Source organism: Diadema antillarum, unplaced genomic scaffold, assembly GCF_040938485.1.
Source record: "Diadema antillarum isolate AM-2024a unplaced genomic scaffold, OU_Dant_1.0 seq00000862_RagTag, whole genome shotgun sequence".
Classification (NCBI taxonomy): domain Eukaryota; kingdom Metazoa; phylum Echinodermata; class Echinoidea; order Diadematoida; family Diadematidae; genus Diadema; species Diadema antillarum.
The window spans coordinates 307,087-319,051 of NW_027271732.1; positions in this window are offsets into that span (position 1 = coordinate 307,087).

Sequence of the window (11,965 nt, forward strand, 5' to 3'; positions counted from 1 at the left end):
TTGATGCTGTTAGGTATGTCCAATGCAAATTAATTTGTGTGTAATACATCACAATAAGCTGGAAAATATTTCCTTTGTGCAGACCTATCCTTGATAAAAGAGCAAGATAAATTATTTCATCAAAATGAACCAGTGTTCATGTACGACATAAGATCAGGAGCCATGATACCCACACACACACACACACACACACACACACATACATACACACATATTATAGGCTCTTACAAAAAAAAAAAAAAACAGAAGAAAAACGACTAAAAGACACGAGGAAATCCATGACCTACAGAGAGTTCCGACATGCAGACATTCCTCCAGTCTAAGCGGGGGCTTAGCCGTGAGCCGCATTCACACGTCCACCATTCGTTTTTGCTATGCACACAGAATTAATATTGTGAGGGTTACTGGAAAGTATCCTGCACGTCAAATTGGGAAGCAAATTGGTCGTTTACTGATCAAGGTCTAGTCAATATTAAGCCTAGCTGCTATCGCAAACTTTCAGAGGAAACTTGCAGTGTGGATGAAGGTGGTTTTTTTTTTTTCTTTGTTTTAAATACTTTGATGTCATCACGGATCCTTATAGTTCTCTAACCACTGCATTTTGGGTAAACATTTAAGAGCGAAGTTATAGTATCTCTAACCACTGCATTTTGGGATATCAGAAAAATTGCAATATTGCTGAGATTCGTAACTGGCAATCAAATCCACCATAAATATGGAGTAGGTCTATACATACGACATCCCGAGAAAATGACGTTCTAGTCATGCTTAATTGAAACATTATTGTTTTTCATTTTGGAATCGGCAAGGAAAGCGCCCGCAAGAACAAAAACAAAAACAAAAACAAAAACAAAACAAAAAACACCTGCTACTGTCCACCGTCTGTACCCAACCGGCACCAGTGGATGAACACATGCAGCACCTCCGATGACAGTACGGTTCATGTTCATGGCACACCGGGGTATAATCAGGGTATTAAAGTACCATTCAGTGACCGGTCGAAAACTGGTGTCGAAAAATAGAATATTGCGTGAAAATCCCGTCGCCCGTCGCCTATTTCATGGCGTGTAGCGCTTTGTAGCGACGTGCTCTGCTGCGAAACGACAAGTTTGTAGAGACTTCCGACCGTAATTATGCGATGTTTCCATCTACTGAAAACCTTTTTCTTCTCCGACTGAAACTGAGATGAACTAAGAAAATAGTTTTAGATGAAATCCTCGAATTTCAACAACTTCACCAATCATAATGTCGGTGAAAACCGTGAGAAAGGAGTTGCGTTTCCGTTGTCACTGTACCCAGTGCCGTATGTGCCGTATATAAGGCACTGACTTACCAGGACAACAGGGAGAATAGTACCAATCATAGCTTTTCTTGGGGGGGGGGGGGGGGGGGGGGATGGAACTGGTAAATCTTATTTCCAAACCTATTCAGCAATTCTATATAATTATAGAGACTCTGTTTTGAATTTGTTTATCATTTATGACCAGACCATTGCGCTACATACTTTGTTCTAAGTTTTTTTCTTATTATGCAAACATCTAGGATTAGTCTGACAAATTTATAATCATATTCTACACAATGGATACACCAAGTTAAATCCTCTGTTGGTTATGATTCACCTCTTTCTCACCGCATGTTTTTTTAGCTGCCCCTACTTTTCATGCTTCTCTTTGAAAATTAGCCCTAAGTTTAGCTGAAAGGGCAAATTTCTTCCCATGAGTGGAAAACGAATAAATAAAATAAAAGATAATAAAGAGGAAAACTGTCTTTCTTTGATTATGTATGCGCGCTTGTGAGTTGTCTCGAATTCATTGTTGGACATGTATTGAATCAGTTAATATTGTTCTATAAAAGGTGCCTTTTAAACGATATGTTACATTGAATTTTCTGTCATGACCAGTCAGGTGGACAGTCCATAAAACAAAATAGAGTGTAGTCTCATGGTCCACCTGGTGGTTACTTCTGGACATACACCATCACATGAAATTGAAATGAAATGATCACATAGAAAGCAAGAAAAGAAGGGGCACCTAAAGAACTTAATGGTGAGAAAATGATGAATCACAACCAACAGAGGGTTTCATTTGGTGTATGTTTTGTGTATAAATTTGTGAATCTAATCTTAGATGTTTGCAGATATAAGAAAAATACAGGTGAACATAAAACGAAGTTATTATTGTTATCATTATTATCATTATTTATTCAACATTTGCAATACAATACAAGTGATAACAGATAAACAAACAAAGCAAACAAATTACTTTAAGGATACAAGATGTCAGGTTTTCCTTGATGGTGAGCTTCCCTATGTTGCCGGGTTGGAAAAAAGCAATCAAACTCAACTGAAGGAAGCACGTCAGGAAGTATTTGAAGACACACACATAAAAAATAATAATAGTAGATAATAATACAAATAATTTCAAATTGAGCACGTACACCAGGTGAATTATTGTACATGAAAACTAGAAATATCATTGTGGGAAATGGTATTCGTCCCTCCCCCCCCCCCCCATAAAAAAGTCACTCCAGTATACCAAAAAAAAGTGTTATCAGAGTACATCTCTGATAAAAAACCCACAAAAACAAATATAACTGCACTGCTAACTAATAATATATTCTAAGCACCCAAATCCTATCCGATGACCCAAAACCTTTGCCCCCATCCCCCCCCCCAAATAAAAAATCACCTTCAGACAACAAATTCACGATACCAGGTATCATCAACATACCCAAACCATTTAGATACACAATAAAAATAAAAATAAAAAATGATTTCAAACCCTTAGCTTCGTGTATCGTTAACCTGAGGCTCCATGACCCGTTTTCTCTATGAAAATCCTTATGTGGTAATACATACACCACTGTGCAATTAACAATGTATATACGCACCGAAATTCATAAATACTATTGGGTTTTGTGAAGAATGACTAAAAAAAAACAACAACCAAAGACAAAAACAGTGAAATACTGGATCAATTATATGTATGTCCTACACCTAAAGTCTGAAACCCAGGGACAATAAGGTTGGATCGGAAGCAAAACTAAATATAAATCAGTCAATCATAAATCAAAATGTATAAAAAATAATCTTAAATTCAATTCAATTGTACCTTCGAACTGAAATCCCGTAGTGAATGGTGTTCGCCCCCCCCCCCCCTCCAAAAAAAAAAAAAATAGTCTGTGTGTCATAGCAACCAAGAGCAGTCACATAAAGAGTAACAGCAAAAACAAAATCACAATCCTGGTCCTAGCACATTGAAAAGGGAAACGCAACTCCTTTCTCCGTTTTCACCGACATTGTGATTGGTGAAGTTGTTGAAATTCGAGGATTTCATCTGAAATTATTTCCTTAGTTCATCTCAGTTTCAGTCGGAGAAGAAAAAGGTTTTCAGTAGATGGAATATCGCATAATTACGGTCGGAAGTCTCTACAAACTAGTCGTTTCGCAGCAGAGCACGTCGCTACAAAGAGCTACACGCCATGTGCCTGCTGGATAGTTTGATGAGGTGCGTAGCATATCGTAGCCAAGGTATAGTCTTCTTCTTCTAGACGCTGAATGGGGCGGTCTTCAATATCCCGTCGCTCGTTGCAAATGGAAAATGGAAAAACGAATATCGAACCGATATCCTGTTTTCCATTTCCTATTTTTTGAAATGTTCAGAAAATAGGATTTTGAGTCATTTTTTTGACATTTCATTATAATGAAACGCGAAAAACAGAATTCAAGAGCAAATCCATTATCCTGTGTTCCATTTTCAGTTGAAAATAGGATATTGATATTTTACTCATTTTTCCGTTGGAATAGGCGACGGGCGACGGGATTTCCACGCAATATTCCGATCGATTTTCCGTCACCAGTTGTCGACCGGCCACTGAATGGTACTTTAATACCCTGATTTGGTATGTGTTGCGGTTCGAAACCCAGCAGAGCCGGAAGCAGCGCCCAAGATCAGCGGCATTGTCAATCATAACCCTCCGTTTTCCGTTATCATGTTTGCGCACAATACCGCAATACAAACAGCTTATCCCACCAATCAAATGAGAGGATTCAGGTGCATGGAAAGTCACATCAAGAGCAACGGATTGGTGACAGTCTAGTGAGCAGGTACACATACACTTTTTTTTTTTTTTTTTTTTTGCTTTTCCTAATCTGACTTTAGCGCTTTGTGTCTCGAGGAAATAAGATAGGACAGTGTCGACAAAAATTAACTCTGTTTGTGTGTGTGTGTGTGCGTGCGTGTGTGTGTATGTATGCATGTGTTTGTGTTCATTTTGTTTAATAGTAATGTTACCTTGTGTTCATTATTTAACTCCACTACCATATTTTGTCGAACATGAAAACTATCGCATCTCATTCGAAAGGAATTAACGTGCTATCAGCACTAGGCCTACATTATGACATGGTGATCAACGTGAAGTTGATGCTGGAGGCTTTCTTCCGTCTTTCTTTTGTTTTCCTTCACCAGATGGTTCATATTCCAATTTTTGATTATTAAGTCTGTTCTAAATGTAAATTCCCCATATAAATCACATCCGTATGAAGAGTTACATACTTTAATCTAGGCCTATGCATGTTTTGACGCCAATAAAATTGTATGCGTAATACATGTGTAGGCAAATTGCTTAAAATGCAGGATATGCTGTGCATTTAAAGGCTTTGATAAGGAAAAAAAAATCTGAACAATGTTTCACCAAGGAGGTTTAAGAAATGGAGTTTCAATTGGCTGTAATTATTCAAACAGTTGTCAGTTTTCTATAGGGTGCACAAAAGAATTCCACAGGTGCATTGTGCCTTTGATGATGGGGTTCGATGCCGCCGTCTTGCTAAGCAATCTGAATATTCATTTTTTTACGTTAAAGGGATCGTATAGTTTTGGTTGAGACCTAATTTCAGGTTTCTAACATTTTTAGTAAGATAATGAGAAACCTCTTATGAAATGTGAAAGAGCATGTAATTCCATGAGGAATTCAACGTTTATTTGATGAAAATTGATTTTGAAATGGCTGAGATATCCAAAACAGAGCGATTCTAATAAAGTGTGGGACCCACATTTTATTACAATCGCTTTGTTTTACTTTGTTTTTGGATATTTCAGTAATTCCAAACCCGATTTTGATCAAATAAACATTGAATTCCTCTTAAAATGGTATGCTCTATACTATTTCATGTGTTTTCTTCGTATCTCGCAAAAAGTTAAAAGCCCAATTTTCATCTCCACCAATCCCTTTAACGTTATGTTGGCTATATTTTGCTTGTTTACATATCAAATTAAATGAAATCTCACTGAATGATAAAGCATACAAAACAAAAGGCAATTCTGCCCAGATAAAAAATGTAAATCCGAGCTGTATCATGTGAAAATGTTTAGAACTGTATCCTCCTGGAAAGCCGATTTTATCACTCTTCCACATAATTCCGACAAATACACTTGAAATGGAATAATCTTCAAGTACAATAAATGGATATGTCTGGTTAGTGGCGGGGCATTCCCAGTCAAGTAATTTTCATTTTTATTTCATCGTTTTTGCACAATTTATATTCGCACATCCCTGTGTCTTTACCATTATACATTACATATCTTTTATAAGTAGGGATGGCGAAAAGTAATTGCAAACACAAAACAAATCTTTCTTAGAAAGTGGCTGTGTGATTATACGATGAGACACGAATCAGTTGTCCTTCCATTTCTAGATCCAGTTTAGCACATGCCTCAGATATTTTCGAGTGGCGACATTGAACATGGGTCCAAATTTAACAAAGGAAATAGACAGTTGTGACTCCATTCTCTTGTACTTTCTTGGTATCACACATGCAGCGCTCCACAAGGCTTCGATGGGAATGTAGTACCACGGACAGAGGATATGTCGCCTTCCAGTCACATTTTCTTCTTATTTTTCCACTTTGTTGATTAAATTCATGCAAATTTTACTTGGGGGGGGGGGGGGGGGGGGGGGGGGTTTCCAGCGCAAGAGTTTTTGGTTTACAGCATTGTTTCTCAAATGTCGTGCAATAGATCGTTTTCTTAATGTATTCAAATTTATGTGTGTTTCATTTCCGAGAACGTAGACACGAGCTGTTTCATTAACCTGCTTTTCTTACACAAAATGAAATTCAATTGCTGGAGTCCAGTTTGCATGTATTACTTGTTGCTATGTCGGACAAGCCTTGGACAAGCCCCGATAAGCTTTCAAGTTGTCAAGAACAACCTTTGTTTAAAAGTTATGCATACAATTTGAATATGTTACCGAAACCGGCTTTTATGTGTCATCATGTACCGGTGTGTCATGTTATGACAACGTGTTCTCCCCTCTTTCTCTCTCTCTCTCTCTCTCAAAAAACAAAAACAAAAACAAAAACAAAAACAATAACAAGAAAGGGTAGTTCAGAAGTGCGTTCAAGTTCTATGGCCCATCTTTTTCTCTGAGGACTTATCCCCCCCCCCCCCCGGGATTTTTTTCTCCGAATTGAGCCCCTGAAATACACCCCTTTTCCCGAAAAATCGGGAAGCTTTCCGATCGTCAAAAAAGTCAACTGTTATGAAAGTACACGTAGGCCTATGTATCAAATTTATATGTTGGTGAGCTGGTCTATTTTTACTAACGCTCACTTCTGTTAAAAGATGCAAAAAGTGTGCAATGACCTCCGCAAAAACCATCCATGCACTTTGCATTTTTACATCACACTCAATTAAATTTGGCAGCGTATCAACCATGTTGTTGACCCCTTGGCTTTTAGAAGTGACATTTCATGCGAGTTGTAAGGTTAAGTATAAAAACAAACACACACACACACACACACACACAAACAAACAAACAAACAAACACGCAATTCCGAGGGCGCTGTACTCGAATCTGGATGAATTAACTCTTGGATCCTAAGAGTGACGTATGAGCGGACAACAATACAAAGAAAATGTAAAGAAAATTCAACATTCACTTTTCTAGCATTATGAAAGAGCACTTGACTAACCGTATTCAGAAAGCAGGGGGAATAATTGCTACCCTTGTCAGTATCAAGTTGATGGACTTTGTCATTTTCATGAAAAATGCATTTTTGTGGAATTTTCTCTTTATTTTCTTTATATTGTTGTCTACTCACACGTCATAACCTCTAGTAGTCTCCTCATCCAGCGGTTCCAACACCAAAACTTTCAAAATTCATAACTTTTGCATCGATTGTCAGATTTTCTTCAAACTTTCACTGATGTGTTCTACTAATGTTGCTGCTTTCACTCAATCCACATTGCTCTTTGGGTTTGCGTTCCCTTTAAAAGTCCGCAGACTTGAGAATTCCCGTTTACAGAATGCATAACACTAAATACATAGAAATTAAGGTATCTTATGCAATACATGTACATAGTATTGCATTATTGACAAAGAATGATGAAAAAATAATGAAGGACCGCTACGGACACACACACACACACACACACACACACACACACACACACACACACACACACACACACACACACACACACACTCACACACACACACACACACACAAACGAACCCACACAGATAGTCAGATACACAAGCACAAACACGCACACCAACCTATTACAGAAATGTCATGGAAGGGACTTATTATTCCACCAAATTTTTAGATGAGGTATATTCCGCAGTGTGGAGATTAGAAGGAGTTTTTGCGCTCCATAGAACTACATTTATTTTAGAAATGAGAAAGATAATCCTGCTTATATTAGAACTTTATGCAAACATATTATTGTCATGCGGAGATTGAGTGGTATTCACTGAACTGGCAAACCTAAAATAATCAATCTTCTTTGGTTTATAGCTCGTATGTTCTAGCTCCTATACAATTAGTTCTCTCCCCCCCCCCCCCCTTCTAAAAGCTAAAGTTTTCAACAGATGATATTCATGTTATTCATGGATACTCATAAGCAGTGATTGAATAGGGACATAGAGTTTTGTTGCAGACTTTGATCCTGACCTAAAAATATCATTTTTTTTCACACACGAGGTCCCTCCTTTTGATCGTCTCAAATAAATTAATTCTATCATTTCCTTCTATCTTCTATCCGAGTTATTATGTGTCACCTGGTTTTAAAAGATTGGTGAATCTGCATGAAATCTGCTGTGAGTTGGGTACTTTGTCAAAACCGACAATCAAAAGGCCTTATTGTCTTTCAATTAATTACATGCTAATATGCATTTTATGCAAATTAGTGTCATAATATCAATAAGGAAATGCATCAACTTCAAATCAAACATTATGAATTCATTGTCTGACCCTTAAAAACATTTATCTGGACATTTTAATCGCTCAAATTGGAAATCAAGAAAAAAAAATGGAATCATTATTTCTTGCTTTTTATTCCGATAACTAATTTGCATTTTATGCAAATTATACAATTACAAGGACATTTTGAAATGCATCTATTGTGTTAAGTCACCTAGAAAATATAAATTCTTTGTGTATAGATTGCTCAAATTGGATAGTTGGAAGCCTAAATTCAATAGAAGTTTGATTTTTTTTCTCTCTCTCATGAGGTCAGGAGACCACAACGAATTGCACTGCTTCGGAATTCCTTCTTTTGCAATGTACATTGTATATCAGTGGTGGGTAACCCTGTCAAAAATTGGAAAATTGACTGAACTAATCCTTTCAAAATCAAATTTGTGGAGTTTCTCGCTCATGATTACACGACAGTGTGTTTCATTTTCTCACCACCTGACTGTAGGCCTTTTTAATGTTAACTTTGATCGAATGTCTGTAAGTTATGGCATTGTGGGACAATGTTTCTGGTTTTATAAGTCTCAGCAGCATGACTCCACATGCAACCAGTGTCTTTGATATTTGATAAAACAAATTCATGAAACAAACAAACAAAAAATAATCAAACTTCATCTGTAGTTACATTTGTAATTACAATTGGTATGTTAAAAAGTGAAAATCCGAGACCAACAAATATTCCTTCCCCAATATTTCCATTGACTGTATTGTTAGAATCAATCATTACAGAAATAGGTCATTGTTATGGTTACATGTTGTATCACTCCAAAGATATTATCATACTGAAGTCATAATTTCTTAGAAATGTGTATGCTTTCCTATTTCATTCACCTAATCAATCACCATTATACAGCCCAGTCTGCAAAATTTGACAATGTTTTACACTGAGTACAACTGCAAAATACAAGTTGTAGTCTTTGTGTGTGTGTGTGTCTCTCTCTCTTTCCTCTTGTCATGGTATAGGTAAAAACATTTCCTTTCAAGTAATTTTTACTAAAGCATCATAAAGCTGTAAGCTTTTTTAATATGATCACTTCCATTGACCTATATCAAGTATGCTGTATTAAGCTATTTGATAAAAACTCCATCAAGCAGCATGTATATGTAATTCACACAATGGCCCTGAAGACAGATGTATGACGTAATTCCAATTCCAGTGGCTACTTGCAAGCACTAGTTTAAAAAGCAGGAAAGCAGCAAAGGAACAGAAGGAGACATTCTGCAGCACATCTATGAATGACCACTGCAAAACACAAATGACATTTTGGTAGCATTTATGTGCTCTTTAATAATGTATTTGATTTATAGCACTACACTGTACATTTGTACTTACACTTATGGAAAATATGCATTTTTAATAAGATATCTATATAATTATAATACATATTATACAAGGATCAAATCTTAGTAATAAAGACAATGGTTAAAGATCAAAGAGTACCTTACAGTTAGCACATAGAGGAAGGCTTTAGGGGTTTGTTGAAGCTGAACATCACTGGGAGTTAAAGGACCTATGTAATGCAACACATTTTGGCTCTTATTTCATAGTTCTGGACCTGAAAACGAGGTCTGCAGAAAAAAAGAAAAATGGGGCTCACACACACATGACGTAGTTTAAGGCTTGTTTTTTTTTTGTTTTTTTTTTTGTTTTTTTTTTTTTAATGCCAGACCTTGATATTCAGCCAGTTTATGCCCCGCCCACAAAAATCAGCTCATTGCCATAATTACACAAGACAAATTCACCCCATGGCAAATGCACAACAACAGGCACAATAGGGAATGTCATAATATCCTCTTCATAACTGTATTACATTTTGGTGGCCGACCAAATGCATGACTACAGTACTGCAAGTCAGATATGATTTACATTTTGAGCCATAAAAGTATAAACGAAATGCAATATTTGCAATTATATTGAATTTTACACTGATAGCACCACCTCGATGCAGTCAACCAAGGCTTCATCACTATGTCCGCGATAGCTTTGAGTGAAGTAGCATACATGTGTGCATGCACTACAAAGCACACTGGCATGAGCTCAACCGATGATCCCAAGTACGATCATTGCGTGCATCACGTTTGCTTGCTACTGAGTTTGCAATGCCATACCCAATACATGTACATGTATGTGGCCACATACTGTATGCAGGCAAAATAGGCATAGCTATCCACGCTTGTCTGACCTTTTCAACCTGGATACCAGTCCACATACAATGGACTCTTGTTATAATGAAGTCCTCTGAACTGTCAGTTTTCTTTCATCGTATTGCAATTTCATTATAACCAAACAAGTAAACAATACAGATCATACAGCCAATAATGTTGCAGCCTGAATATCTATTTCGTGATAACCGGAATTTTGTTTGAACAGTGTTCATTAAAACGGGAGTGCACTTTATACAATACATTCTGTAGGGTGACCACATGAACATAACATGAAATCTTGACTGCACTCCAGTTTCAAGTGTAAATGATCAGCCTTGCCATACTCTATACTTTTGAGAAAGGATTTCAGTCTATCACACAAAGTTGAGCAAAATGAGGTCAAATTTCTGGGGTGATCCAACACAATAATGACATATTACACAGCTGCATCTATGTATACACCATGCAGGGAAGTAGGTGAAATCTTCCACCTTCCTGTAGTACGCTGCTGGTATTGCGTACGCTTTGCAAATGCAGTGCTATGCATATATATGTACAAAAATACTGTGCTGTACATACAAAAATTGTCATTATTTAGAATTTTGTATACTACAGGTTTATGGTACAATGTACTTTGTGTAATAATCTTGATAGTAATGAAGGAGTGGCAGCTAGCTTTCACAGGCCCAAATAATAAGTTTCTACCAATGTACGTGCAGAGAATAGGTGTGACTGCAAGCATGGTAAGTTGTGATTGGCCTGTTTAACAAGTTTCTGATTGGTCCGTTAAAGAAAACCTGTGTAAAATTCAATGATAAAGCTTATTGCCAGCTTTTCTCATATTCATTTTTGACTCATTAATGTAAAGTTTTGAGGTTATCATGGACCAGGGCGACAAAAATATACAATTAATTGATCATAGCATTAGTTTTACATTGCTCAGGCCACTCAGACTGTGAAACGAGTTGGTCTTCAGCTCTGTCGATGGTGTCACACCAAGAGATGGTGGTATATCAATTTCAGCAATCTAAATGGGATGTTCCCAGGGCGATTGGCTATTAACACATTACTCTAAAACTGATTGATGTTATTAGAAATAATGGCCAGATTCATTTTCTTGAGAAAATAAAAACATATACAGTAGTGTAGATAGACCTGTAATGTGAAAAAGGGTCATCTGGGTCCTCTAGGTCCTTTAAAAGAGCAAGAATTGCATGTATTTTCACTGGATGATGTTACAGCAAAAAACAGAATGTCATTTTGATAGAAGCACAAGGAAATGAGTAACATGCCAGAGAATTGGAATCATGATGCTTATCTACAACACAACATGCATTCATACATGTACATAGTATGATATACTTTTGACCTTCATTCTTGCACACACAGAGTTTCACAGTGATTATACATCGTAAGATGGATAAAACGGCTTGCCCACAAAATGTTTTACCTTGCCCATGTGTCCTTGGGTGTGTACCACTGAGTTCTAATGTTGTATTTTACACACAGTCCAATCAGTTGCTTGTCTTGTACACTGGTGAAACCTACAGTATGTATCTTGAA